Raw genomic sequence first — 12,737 nt, 5'->3', positions numbered from 1 at the left:
TCGCTAAGGGGAGTCTGCATACACAAAGTGAACGCTCGTACAGGTACGATGGGCGTGCTTATGCCTTGGCGAGCGATCGCTCCCCGCCGCGTCACTTTCAAATATTTGCATATGCATTGAGCGAGCGTACGCTCATAGCGATCGGGTCTGAATCAGGCCCTCTATTCCTAACAAGGGCTCTAACTGTGTAAAGTGTGTAAGGGCTCCGAAACGTTGGTGTATTAACCTATACCTTTGCCTGTTTATTGACCGGAGTACCGCCGTTTCTGACGTGTGTATATATAGACATATATAAAATTATATAATATATTTGTCTGCCCCGCCCCCTTTAGAATATAAGCTCTCGCGAGCTGGGCCCTGTACCCTCTTGTGCTTCTCCTTATACTTTCATCTACTCCTCACTCGGGCACCTAACACCTGTTTGCTTACGCAGTGTTGTTATTTGAGTGCTATGATCGCTAATGTAGCAATGTTGTCCTTTATTTTACTGTAAATCACTTGCTTCTTGTTCTTATGGCACCATATAAATAAAGGATAATATATATAGCATTCGATGTGGAGAGGCACTCGTAGTAGAAGTTTATAATGCCGGGTGCCTTCCATGGTGGTTATGGCAAACAAAATATAAAATCGTCCAACGTTTCAGTTTATTCAACTTCTTTCGTCCTTGAAAAAAGTTGAATAAACTGAAACGTTGGACAATACTGCGGTGGTAGCAGTCTTCAGCCTTTTGTGCTAGGTCCTCTTGAGTGCCGCCTCCATTTATCTTTGTTTGTCCTGATATCAGGAAGGTACCTGGGCAGTTATCACTTAATTACTCTTGTCCACCTCCTCCTCCTTTTATTTTCCCTCCTCTGTGCCTCCCTCCCTCTCCTCTCCCATTACTCCACTTTCATTCTTTTACCCCTCCTGGGTCCTACTGCCACACTGCTAATCCCTCCTCCAAACCTCCTCTCCATGTCAGCCCACCCCACCTCCATCCAAATCTCATTAAACTCCCTCCCTGCCCACCGTCTACAGGTTCCCTTCCCAGCATTGGCACCCGCATAATCTATCCACTGCATTCATCTCGGTCACCCAAATTAATCTCACCTTCTTGTTATAACAACCCTGATAATCTAATTCACATATCTCCCACAAACACTGTCCCTCTGTCCTGTGCCCTCTGGAATGCCAGATCAGTCTGTAATAAACTCTTTCCAACCCATGACCTTTTCAGGTTACTCCTACCAACTCCTGCCCTATGAATCATCCCTTACTTTCTCTACATTTGAGGTTCATGCTATAGGCCTCTTCCAACCAGTACACCTGCGAGTAGCTGTCATTTACCGTCCCCCTGGCCCTCCCTCCAAATTCCTTGACAACTTTGCTTTCTGACTCCTTCACTTTTTCTCCTCTGACCTTCCCTCCATTATCCCAGTTGATATAACCACAGAATCCTCTGCCTCAAAACTCCTTACCCTCACATATTCATTTGGTCTCTCCCAATGGACCTCCTCACCCTCCCATGTGAGTGGGCATTCACTTGATCTGGTCTTTACTCACCGTTGTGGTATTTCTGATTACTCCAATTCCCCATTCCCCCTCTCTGTCCATCACCTTCTCTCTTTTAAGCTATCCCTCTCTCCTTCCCCTCCTCTACCTCCTAAGGCCACCATCATTAAGCGTAACATTGAGGCTATTGACACCATTTCTTTTTCACTTTTCTCCCCTATCCTCTTTCTCTCCTGCCCTGAACAAGCTGCTTCCCTATACAATGCCTCACTTACTTCTGCTCTTGACTGTGCTGCTTCGGCGATTACTACTCACGCACGCAGATCCACACCTCAACCTTGGCATTCCAAATGCACCAGATACCTGAAAAATTGTTCACGAACTGCCGAGCGACAGTGGAGAAGATCACGCTCTAAGGCAGATTTAATTCATTTCAAATTTATGCTCTCATCCTACAGTGCTGCCCTTTCCCTCTCTAAACAGTCATATTTCAAGAACCTAATCTCTTCCCAGTCATCTAATCCCCAGTGTCTCTTCACCACCTTCAACTCCCTCCTCTGCCCACCCCCTCCTTGCTCTCTGCCCTTGACTTTGCTACCTACTTTACATCTAAAATTGATTTCATACGATCAGTCCCCCAGCTCTCCACATCGTTCTCCCCTGTATCTAGAGAGGAGGTCATGGCCCTCATTCGGTCCCCCCCCCTTCCATCTCCCCCCTTGACCCTATCCCTTTACGTTTCCTCCGCTACCTCTCTCCTTGTGCCTGTTCACATCTTGCCCACCTCCTCAATCTCTTCCTCTCATCTGGCATTGTCCCTTCTACATTCAGATATGCTCTTGTCTCCCCATTCTTAAAAAACCTACACTTGATCCTAACACTCACTCCAACTACCGTCCCATCTCTCGCCTCTATTTTGAGCTGATCATTTTCCCACCCTCCAACATAACCTCACTACCCACCATTTCTTTATCATTTGATGGCACAACTATCGCCTCTAGCCCCAAAGTCTGCTGTCTTGGAGTTATCCTGGACTCCTCCCTCTCCTTCAAACCACATATCTAGACCCTCTCGCAGTCCTGTCATTTCCATCTTAAAATATTTCCAAGATTAGACCCTTCCTCACTCAGGATGCCACTAAAATCTTCATACACTCACTGGTCATCTCCAGATTGGACCATTGTAACCTCCTCCTATCTGGCCTCCCCAACTCCCATCTCTCTCCTCTCCAGTATGTCCTCAATGCTGCTGCTCAGCTCATCTTCCGCTCCAAACACTCTGCATCTGCCTCCCCTCTCCTACAAGCCCTCCACTGGCTCCCCTTCCCTTTCAGAACACAAATCAAGGTTCTCACACTCTCTTACAAAGCCCTCATCCATTCCTCTCCCACTTACATCTCTGACATCATCTCCCTTCACTCTCCTGTCCACCCTCTTCATTCAACAAATGCACACCGCCTCTAATGCCAACTGATTACTTCCTCCCACCTCTAAGATTTTGCCCGCGCTGCTCCCCACCTTTGGAACTCTCTCCCTCTTCCCATCAGACTCTCGACGTCTCTATAATCCTTCAAACGGGCTCACAAGCCCCACTACTTCATCAAAGTCTCCCAGCTCTCATCCTAACTTGCTGCTACATGCTCCTTCCTCCCTGTCTACCCCATCTGTGTCACACCTGTTTGTCTTCCCCTCCCATTTAGAATGTAAGCTGTTATGAGCAGGGCTCTCTACCCTTTTGTGCTTCTCCTTACTTTACTTTCATCTACTTCTTACTCCATATTAGGGCAACTACCACTTGGTCGCTAATGTAGCAATGTATAATATCATGGACCTGTGTTGTGTTGTATTGTACTATAAGTCAACCTATTTGTTTATGTTCTTTGTAAGGCGCTGCGGAACACTTGTGGCACCATATAAATAAATTATATATATATTGTGACACAGTCAGATTAGGAGGTCCCTCTCCTGGGTAGGGGACTCCTTCCTTACACACACAGCAGCAGGGAAGCAGCACACCAGTCTGGATGCGAGTACAAGCTGGTCGGCGCCAGTCTTTATTGCACAAATGTCAGAGATAACATAAAGAAAACATAAACATAAATCCTAGCCCTGTCGGGGCACTAACTTCACAGGTGGTTCCCTCACTACCAGAACCTGGCAGGGCCTAATGCCCTCACCAACAACAAAGGCACAGCACAACACTCACAGTTAGGTTTTCAAGTGTCTCTGAGCAAACTCCCTGTCTGCTCTCCCAGGTGAGACAATCAGCCCTAAACACACTAGGCTTATATTGGCCACTCTCAGGTGGAAACCCTAACAAGCCTGTTACCAGACGGCAAGGCCCAAAACCTGGAGCGGCCGTGGGTGGAGCCCTCCCTCTCCTCTCACCCACAACCCCCAGGTCCCAAACCGGCTTTTCAAAAAGCCGAGACTCAAGCCTGCTACACTGCAGACTTTCTCCTGGGGATTTTAAACACATAGGACAGGAATCTGGGATAAATGTCCCTGTCACAGACCACTTTACCAGTGATCCTATCACATATCCCCCCCCTTTGTTTTGACCTATGGGGCGGAACAACTGAAGCCCCCAAACAATGAACGCGTGACAACGCGTCTGCTTTAGACAACAGGCCCCCTGGCCTGTGTTCCACTGAAAATTTAAAAGTTTGTAACGCCAAGAACCATCTCGTAATTCTCACATTACTGTCCTTATTTTCGGACATCCACTTTATGGCCAACGCCTCCTTCTCCACTGTGGCATCGGGTAGGCATCGAATTTTGAAACACTGTTCAACTTTCGAAAGTCATTGCAGAAACGCACACTCCCGTCGGGCTTTGGAACCAACCCATTGGGACTTGACCATTCACTATGTGATTCTTCAATAGCCCCTAACTCTAGCATATTTTTAATTTCTTTCGACACCGATTCTCTTTGTGCTACTGGTGACCTATAGGACTTTAGATTTACTGGAGGGGCTCGGTCGGCCGACAGTACCGTTCTATCTTTCCAGGGCTTTAATAGATTTATATGGTATATCTGTTCCGGCTTTCTTTTCCCCGGCTGGTAAACTTTGTAATTGACCTGTCCCACTCTTTCTAAGATTTCAAAGGGGCCTTGCCATTTAGCCAAAAGTTTATTTTCCACAGTGGGAACCAACACTAACACTCTGTCCTCAGGAGCAAAGCTGCGTAACCGAGCATTGCGGTTGTATACCCTCTGCTGTGCCTGTTGAGCCTGTTTCAGGTGCTCTCTCACTATTGGCACCTCTACAATAGGCAATGGAACTAGTGGACCCTTAAAACGTGGTCTGGGAGCATGATACTGACACTCAGGGAAGGATAAATCCTGACACATTGCCATGTGGGGATAGGACAAAGGACTATCAGGGTCTACGGGTTTACCATCAACTACCTTTACATTCTCCCTGGCTTTTACCAAAGTAGGGTCATTCAACTGCTCCACGGCAAAGACCTCTCTTCTGACCTCTAAATCAGGCAGACGATCAACTGGCCCAACAACACTTCCCGCCTCAATGGGAGGCACATCAGTTGGCGGGCCACCGTCACGCTCCGCATTCTCTAGTTCGCCAACCATAGTAGAAAAAGGGAATAACTCTGACTCAGAAGAAACTCCCTCCTCCACTACATCGACAACCTTCTCAAATGGATCGGGGTTGTTCACTTCTGGAACAAAACGGCTTTCCCACAACTTCCAGAAGTGAGCAAAGTCTTTCCCCAATATTGCATCGTACATCAGACCAGGCACCAAACCCACAGAAACTATAGCAGAACCACATGGTGTCTCGATGTTCACCTCGGCAGTAACATAATATCGAGTATCCAAATGTATGCAGGTCACACCAACAGTTTTCCCCTTACGCCTCAAGGGGTTCACCAGCTCAGCTTTTATAAGTGTCACCAAGCTACCAGAGTCTAACAGTGCCTCTACTCGGTTGACATCTACAGTGAGTACACACATGTGCTTATCAGTCTCAGCCTGCCGGTCAGCCGTACAGGCTGTCTGTGCAAAGAAAGACGCCCTGCGGTAGACATGAGCAGTATCACATTGCATAGGTTCAGTTGTAAGTGAACAATTAGCGGCAATATGGCCGAAGTCACCACACCGGAAACACTGAATCATATTAATGTCTATTCGTTTACGGGGCAAGAACCTTCCTGGCCTGGCAGGCCTGTCTCCAGGTTCTACACCCTCAGTCTTAGGTACATTCCACCACCCAGCACCCTTCTCCCCTGGAACAGTCTTACCAGTGTCTGTGGGAGCTCGCCGGTGCGCCATCGGGGCTCGGTGGGGCATACTCCTCAGCTCCTCAGTCGCCACGTACCTCTCCACCAGCTCGACCAACTGGTCCACGGACTTAGGGTCTGCATGGCTCACCCACTTGCGCAGAGTCGCAGGTAACGATCGCAGGTACCGGTCCATCACGACCCTTTCCACGATCTGTGGTCCCGTCAGCGTCTCGGGCTGTAGCCATTTTGAGGACAGATGGACGAGGTCATGCATCTGTGAACGTGGAGGCTTGTCCATATGGAACTCCCAGCGGTGGACCCGTTGGGCACGAACAAAGGTGGTGACTCCCAAGCGAGTTAGGATCTCCTGTTTTAGTTTTTTATAGTCCTTGGCATCAGCCAGGCATAAGTCGAAATAGGCCTTTTGTGGCTCCCCAGACAAAAAAGGTGCCACCAGACTTGCCCACTGCTCCTGGGGCCAACTCTCCCTTTCGGCCGTTCTTTCAAATGCGGCGAGATAGGCCTCCACATCATCGCCCGAAGTCATCTTTTGGAGGAAGTGACTGGCTCGTATGGAGTGAATGGTGGTGGGAGGACCAGTAGTAACATCTCTGGGCCGGGCGACCAGGTGCTGTACCACCTCTTTTATGGCCTGGCAGGTTTCCTCGATGGCGACCTGTTGTTGCCTCTGGGCTGTCTCCAAGGCCAACAGTTGCACCCTGGTGGATTCCTGCTGAGCTCTGGTAGATTCCTGCTGAGCTCTGGTAGATTCCTGCTGAAGTTTGTTTGTCTCCTGCTGAGCTGCTGTAGCTTTGAGCAAGGCCTTAATAATGTCCTCCATTTTGTCCTGGGGTGTAGGTTGGAAGCTGAACCTTGCCTCTCTGAGCATGGGCTGACGCCTCCTCTATGGGAATCCAAGGACACAGTGTTATTTCCACACTCACAAATTGGGTGTCTGTCCCTTTAATTTTTAAATGGAAAGTTTTCCTCTTGCTGCAACTTCAGTGTGTGTGGGTGCCCGCATTCTCCACCATATTGTGACACAGTCAGATTAGGAGGTCCCTCTCCTGGGTAGGGGACTCCTTCCTTACACACACACACAGCAGCAGGGAAGCAGCACACCAGTCTGGATGCGAGTACAAGCTGATCGGCGCCAGTCTTTATTGCACAAATGTCAGAGATAACATAAAGAAAACATAAACATAAATCCTAGCCCTGTCGGGGCACTAACTTCACAGGTGGTTCCCTCACTACCAGAACCTGGCAGGGCCTAATGCCCTCACCACCAACAACAAAGGCACAACACTCACAGTTAGGTTTTCAAGTGTCTCTGAGCAAACTCCCTGTCTGCTCTCCCAGGTGAGACAATCAGCCCTAAACACACTAGGCTTATATTGGCCACTCTCAGGTGGAAACCCTAACAAGCCTGTTACCAGGCGGCAAGGCCCAAAACCTGGAGTGGCCGTGGGTGGAGCCCTCCCTCTCCTCTCACCCACAACCCCCAGGTCCCAAACCGGCTTTTCAAAAAGCCGAGACTCAAGCCTGCTACACTGCAGACTTTCTCCTAGGGATTTTAAACACATAGGACAGGAATCTGGGATAAATGTCCCTGTCACAGACCACTTTACCAGTGATCCTATCACAATATATATATATAAACAATGCAGTTCAGCGGTACTCAATGGATTTGTAACAAACAGCAGAAGGAACTGTTCACCACAACAGCTTTAGATCAACGTTTCAGAATTTAATCTTTCATCAAGATAACATTGTGAAACGCTGATCTACGGCTGTTGTGGTAAACAGTTCCTTCTGCTATTTGTTACAAGTCCATTGAGTGCCCCTTCTCTCTGAGGGCACCGTGGCATATTATACTTTTAAACAAAGCAAGAGTGCTGGATAAAGAAAGATAATATATAATATATATATATATATATATATATATATATATATATATACACACACATACATACACAGTACCAGTCAAAAGTTTGGACACACCTTCTCATTCAATGGTTTTTATTTTAATTATCTTCAATATAGTAGATTAATACTGAAGACATCAAAACTATGAAAGAACACATATGGAATTATGTTGTAAACAAAAAAGTGTTAGACAAATCAAAATATGTTTTATATTTTAGATTCCTCAAAGTAGCCCCCTTTTGCTTGGATGACAGCTCTGCACACTCTTGGCATTCTCTCAATCTGTTTCATGAGGTAGTCTCCTGGAATGGTTTTGAATTAACAGGTGTGCCTTGTCAAGAGTCAATCTGTGAAATTACTTGCCTTCTTAATGTGTTTGAGACCGTCAGTTGTGTTGTGCAGAGGTAGGGTTAGTACACAGTGGACACCACTATTTGACTAGTGTTGTAATCCATATTATGGCACCAACCACTCAACTCAGTAAAGATAAACGACAGTCCATCAATACTTTAAGACATGAAGGTCAGTCGATACAGAAAATGTCAAGAACTTTGAATGTATCCTCAAGTGCAGTTGCAAAAACCATCAAACGCTATGATGAAACTGGCTCTCATGAGGACCGCCCCAGGAAAGGAAGACCAAGAGTTACCTCTGCTGCAGAGGATAAGTTCATTAGAGTTACCAGCCTCAGAAACAGCTACTTAACAGCACCTCAGATTAGAGACCACATAATGGACCTCATTCAGAGTCGGTCGTAAGGGAAAAGGGGCCGGATATGCAAATGATGCACTCGCAAGTTGCGTCCTTAAGATCAGATCGTTAGCTGGCCGACCAAGGGGAGGATGCGGCCGTAAGACAAAAAATACGCCCCCTTCTCGTACGCATTACACGTCATCTCCGACCATATAAGGATTAATCGAGACCATCGGTAACCATCGGAACTGGTCGTAGAGCTTAAGGTTGACCATACCCTCTCTTAAGCACTACGATCAGGTCAGTGTACAAACCACCCATGTCACGTGTGCCATGACACTACTTTGTTAATTATGCACTCCAATAAAACGCCGTTCGCATAATTAGGCACGCCTGCGTTCGGATCTCCACTCCCCCATTTTCAAGCACCTTCCCCTGTTACCACCACAAACGCCTCATTCTGTCACTCAAACTACCGACCTGGCTGTGTTCAAGGAGAGAGAAATTTCTGATCGTAGCAGCTAGTTTGCGCACTGCGAACTTTACGCATGCGCAGTTTAGCGAACATCGGTGGCGTACGACCATGCGGCCGCAACGACCGACTCTGAATGAGGTCCAAAGTCTTTACAGAGTTCAAGAAGCAGACAAATCTCAACATCAACTGTTCAGAGGAGACTGCGTGAATCAGGTCTTCATGGTCGTATTGCTGCGAAGAAGCCACTACTGAGGATGAACAACAAGAAGAAGAGAATTGTTTGGGCCAAGAACCCCAAGGAATGGACATTAGACCAGTGAAAATCTGTACTTTGGTATGATGAGTCCCAATTTCAGATTTTTGGTTCCAACCGCCATGTCTTTGTGAGACGCAGAGAAGGTGAGCGGATGGTTTCTGCATGTGTGGTTCCCACTGTGAAGCATGGAGGAGGAGGTGTAATGGTGTGGGGGTGCTTTGCTGGTGACACTGTTGGTGATTTATTCAAAATTCAAGGCACACTTAACCAGCATGGCTATCACAGCATTCTGCAGCGCCATGCCATCCCATCTGTTTTGTGCTTACTGGGACCATCATTTGTTTTTCAACAAGACAATGACGCCAAACACACCTCCAGGCAATGTAAGGGCTACTTGACCAAGAAGGAAAGTGATAGAGTGCTACATCAGATGACCTGGCCTCCACAATCACCCAACCTAAACCCAATTGAGCTGGTTTGGGATGAGTTGGACCGCAGAGTGAAGGAAAAGCAGCCAACAAGTGCTCAGCACCTCTGGGAACTCCTTCAAAACATTCCAGGAGACTAGCTCATGAAGCTGATTGAGAGAATGCCAAGAGTCTGCAAAGCTGTCATCCAAGCACAAGGGGGCTACTTTGAGGAATCTAAAATATAAAACATATTTTGATTTGTTTAACACTTTTTTGTTTACAACATAATTCCATATGTGTTCTTTCATAGTTTTGATGTCTTCAGTATTAATCTAATATGTTGAAAATAATTAAAATAAACAAAGACCATTGAATGAGACGGTGTGTCCAAACTTTTGACGAGAGAGAGAAAAAGAATATGGCGGTACTCAGCGTCTTGATGAAATAGTGAACTTTTATTCCTACGGTGTTTCGGGCCACATGCCCATTATCAAGGATACAACATGTGACATAAACAGCATCCCCTTAATATACCCAACCACATTTACATACCTGATCACAAATAATACTCACATGTTGAGCGCTGACGCCGGCATCACTCCTCCGGTGCTCACCAACAAGCGGAGTTGCAGCGGGTGTGACGTCATACGGCACGCCACCCATGTGTATGTAGATCAATTCCTATGGAAACAGAACTAAACAATACAGATAGCTGTCTTGATAGATTCCGATAATTGGCAAAATTGTAACATACTAAGGGCCTGATTCAGACCCGCTCGCAAGCGGGTCCATGGTGGCCCAGTGCGCACGCGAGCTCCATAGCGAGTGAGACCTTCACTCGCTCTGGAGCTCGCAGCAAAATGGGGCGGCTGTCGATGTTGATCGACCGCTCGTTTTGTAGGCGGGTAGGGGGGGTGGCTGAACAAACTGAGGCGTTCCCGAAGGAACACCTGCCGTTTGTGGGCGGCCCTACTGACATCACTCGTGATGTCAGTAGTGTACTTCCGGCTCTATTAGAGCTGGAAGTCCACTTGGCATTGCGAGTGCTGAGACCCTACCACAAGGGTCTCCTCACAATGCCGATGGTCGCGATAATCGAGACCATTGCCAGGCCGCTCGCACAAGCTGTGGGTGGAGGCCGGAATAAAAAAAAATAGGGACGGCCTGATTCAGATCGAGCGCACGCAAATAGCGTGCGCCTCTGAATCAGGCCCTAAATCTTCAATAACAATCCCATAATACTAATGAATCAGATATGGAATATACATATAATCTATTTAAAAAAAATACTAACTATGGGCCTGATTCAGAGCCGAACGCTCTGACCAGAGCGCTCGCTCTGAATCAGGGCCCTCCTCCATGAAAATGGAGCGTCCTCCTGGACGCTCGCATAGCTGTGGGTGACCACCCACAGCTTATGCGAGCGTCCATGATGATGGTCGCGATGGTCAAGACCATCGCGACCATCGGACTTGCGACGGAGACCCTGCGGTAGGGTCTCCCTGCCGCAAGCCCTGGAGTGATTTTGGCTCTATCAGAGCCAAAATCACTCCCACTGACATCACTAGCTAGTGATGTCAGTGGGGTCGGCTTCAGACGGTAGGCGCTCCCATGCCTCCGTCTGGCAGCCGCGTCCCAGACACGCCCACCAAAGGTGGCGTGCTGTCAATCAACATCGACAGCACGCCCCCTTTGGTGCGAGACCCGGAGCGAAGGAGAGCCCGTCGCTATCCGAGTCTCGCGCATGCGCACAACGGAGCTCCCTCCGTCGTGTGCATGCGCAGTGGGGCAACATCGACCCGCTTGCGAGCGTCCTGCGCTCGCGAGCGGGTCTGAATGACCCCCTATGTCTACAATGCTAAAAACTAGTTAGCAGTACACAAGCACCTAATGCTGAAAATACTCAATATCATGTTTATAAAAACCTGTGCAAACCTAGTGTCTCGTTTAGACCCCTCGGGGCCAGAGTACCTAATTTAAATATCCATCTTGATTCTACTTGGAGCAATTGCTTGCCCCTATTGCCCCCTCGGATATTAAATGGAATATGATCAATTATTCTAGATCTTAAATTCCCTACATTGTGTTTTGCAGCCAAAAAATGTTTGGCCACCGGTTGTTCAACACTATTGTTATTCAATGCAGCTCGGATGGCAGAACGGTGTGACGCCATCCGTTCTTTGAACTGCCTTTCTGTCTTGCCCATGTGGGTTAACAACAAAAGTGGTGCTGCAGGTAACTGGATAGCCAATGGTAAATTTTACCCCAGTAAAAGGGTGATTAAACGTATCACCCAGTACCACCGACCTACAGGTAATACAACCCAAGCATCGGTGGTACCCGTTCTTCTGAGTCAAACATTTTTTAGGTTTACTAGCTCATTTTAATTTTGTAACATCTAATTTGACATAACGATCTTGCAAGTTACGCCCCCTAGAGTAACTAGGTAAAAGCCGTGTATGTAACAGGCTTGGTAACTCAACATCTGAGTTCACTATAGGCCATAATTTTTTGGCTAATTTAGTTGTGTTTTTACTCACAGTTGTAAATTGGTTCACCGAGGGTATTAACCTAGTGTCATCTGTTCTTTGATTTTTCGGTGATTATAGACTATCCCTAGGAAGGTTCATCAGTCTTTCTTTAATTGACAATAAATCTTTTCTGCAGTACCCCTGTTGTTCAAATTGAATGATCATAGTTTGCATTTGTTCCTCCAAAATATGTGGGTTAGTAGTGATTCTGCGGACTCACAGCAATTGCAAGTAAGGAAACCCCTGTCGCAAGGACTGAGGGTGACAACTGGTTCTATGTAGGATAGTGTTCCTATCCGTTTCTTTGACAAAAATAGATGTATCTAGTACACCATTATTAACTACAATATGGACATTAAAAAAAATGTACTTCTATGTCAGAGATATTATCTGTTAATTGACCCTCATGACCAGTCCTATTATGGTCATCAAAGGTTTTCTGTAACTCATGTTTGGGCCCTGTCCAAAAAATTAGTAGGTCATCAATGAACCTACTAAATAATAAAAAATGTTGAGAAATTTCTGGTACTAATAAAAATTTGTGTGTTCCACCATATGCATGAATTTGTTCGCGTACGATGGGGCCACATTGGACCCCATCGCACTTCCCGCCTTCTGCAGGTAGAACACATTATCATAGATGAAGTTTCTCTCCAAGATCAATTGTAATAAATTCAAAAATAACGAAATGGAGGGGCCCTGATA

This window comes from Taudactylus pleione, unplaced genomic scaffold (genome assembly GCF_031769625.1).
Source record: "Taudactylus pleione unplaced genomic scaffold, aTauple2 ptg000034l, whole genome shotgun sequence".
Classification (NCBI taxonomy): domain Eukaryota; kingdom Metazoa; phylum Chordata; class Amphibia; order Anura; family Myobatrachidae; genus Taudactylus; species Taudactylus pleione.
The sequence above is the reverse complement of the archived record's forward strand: the minus strand, read 5'-3'. Positions refer to the sequence as shown.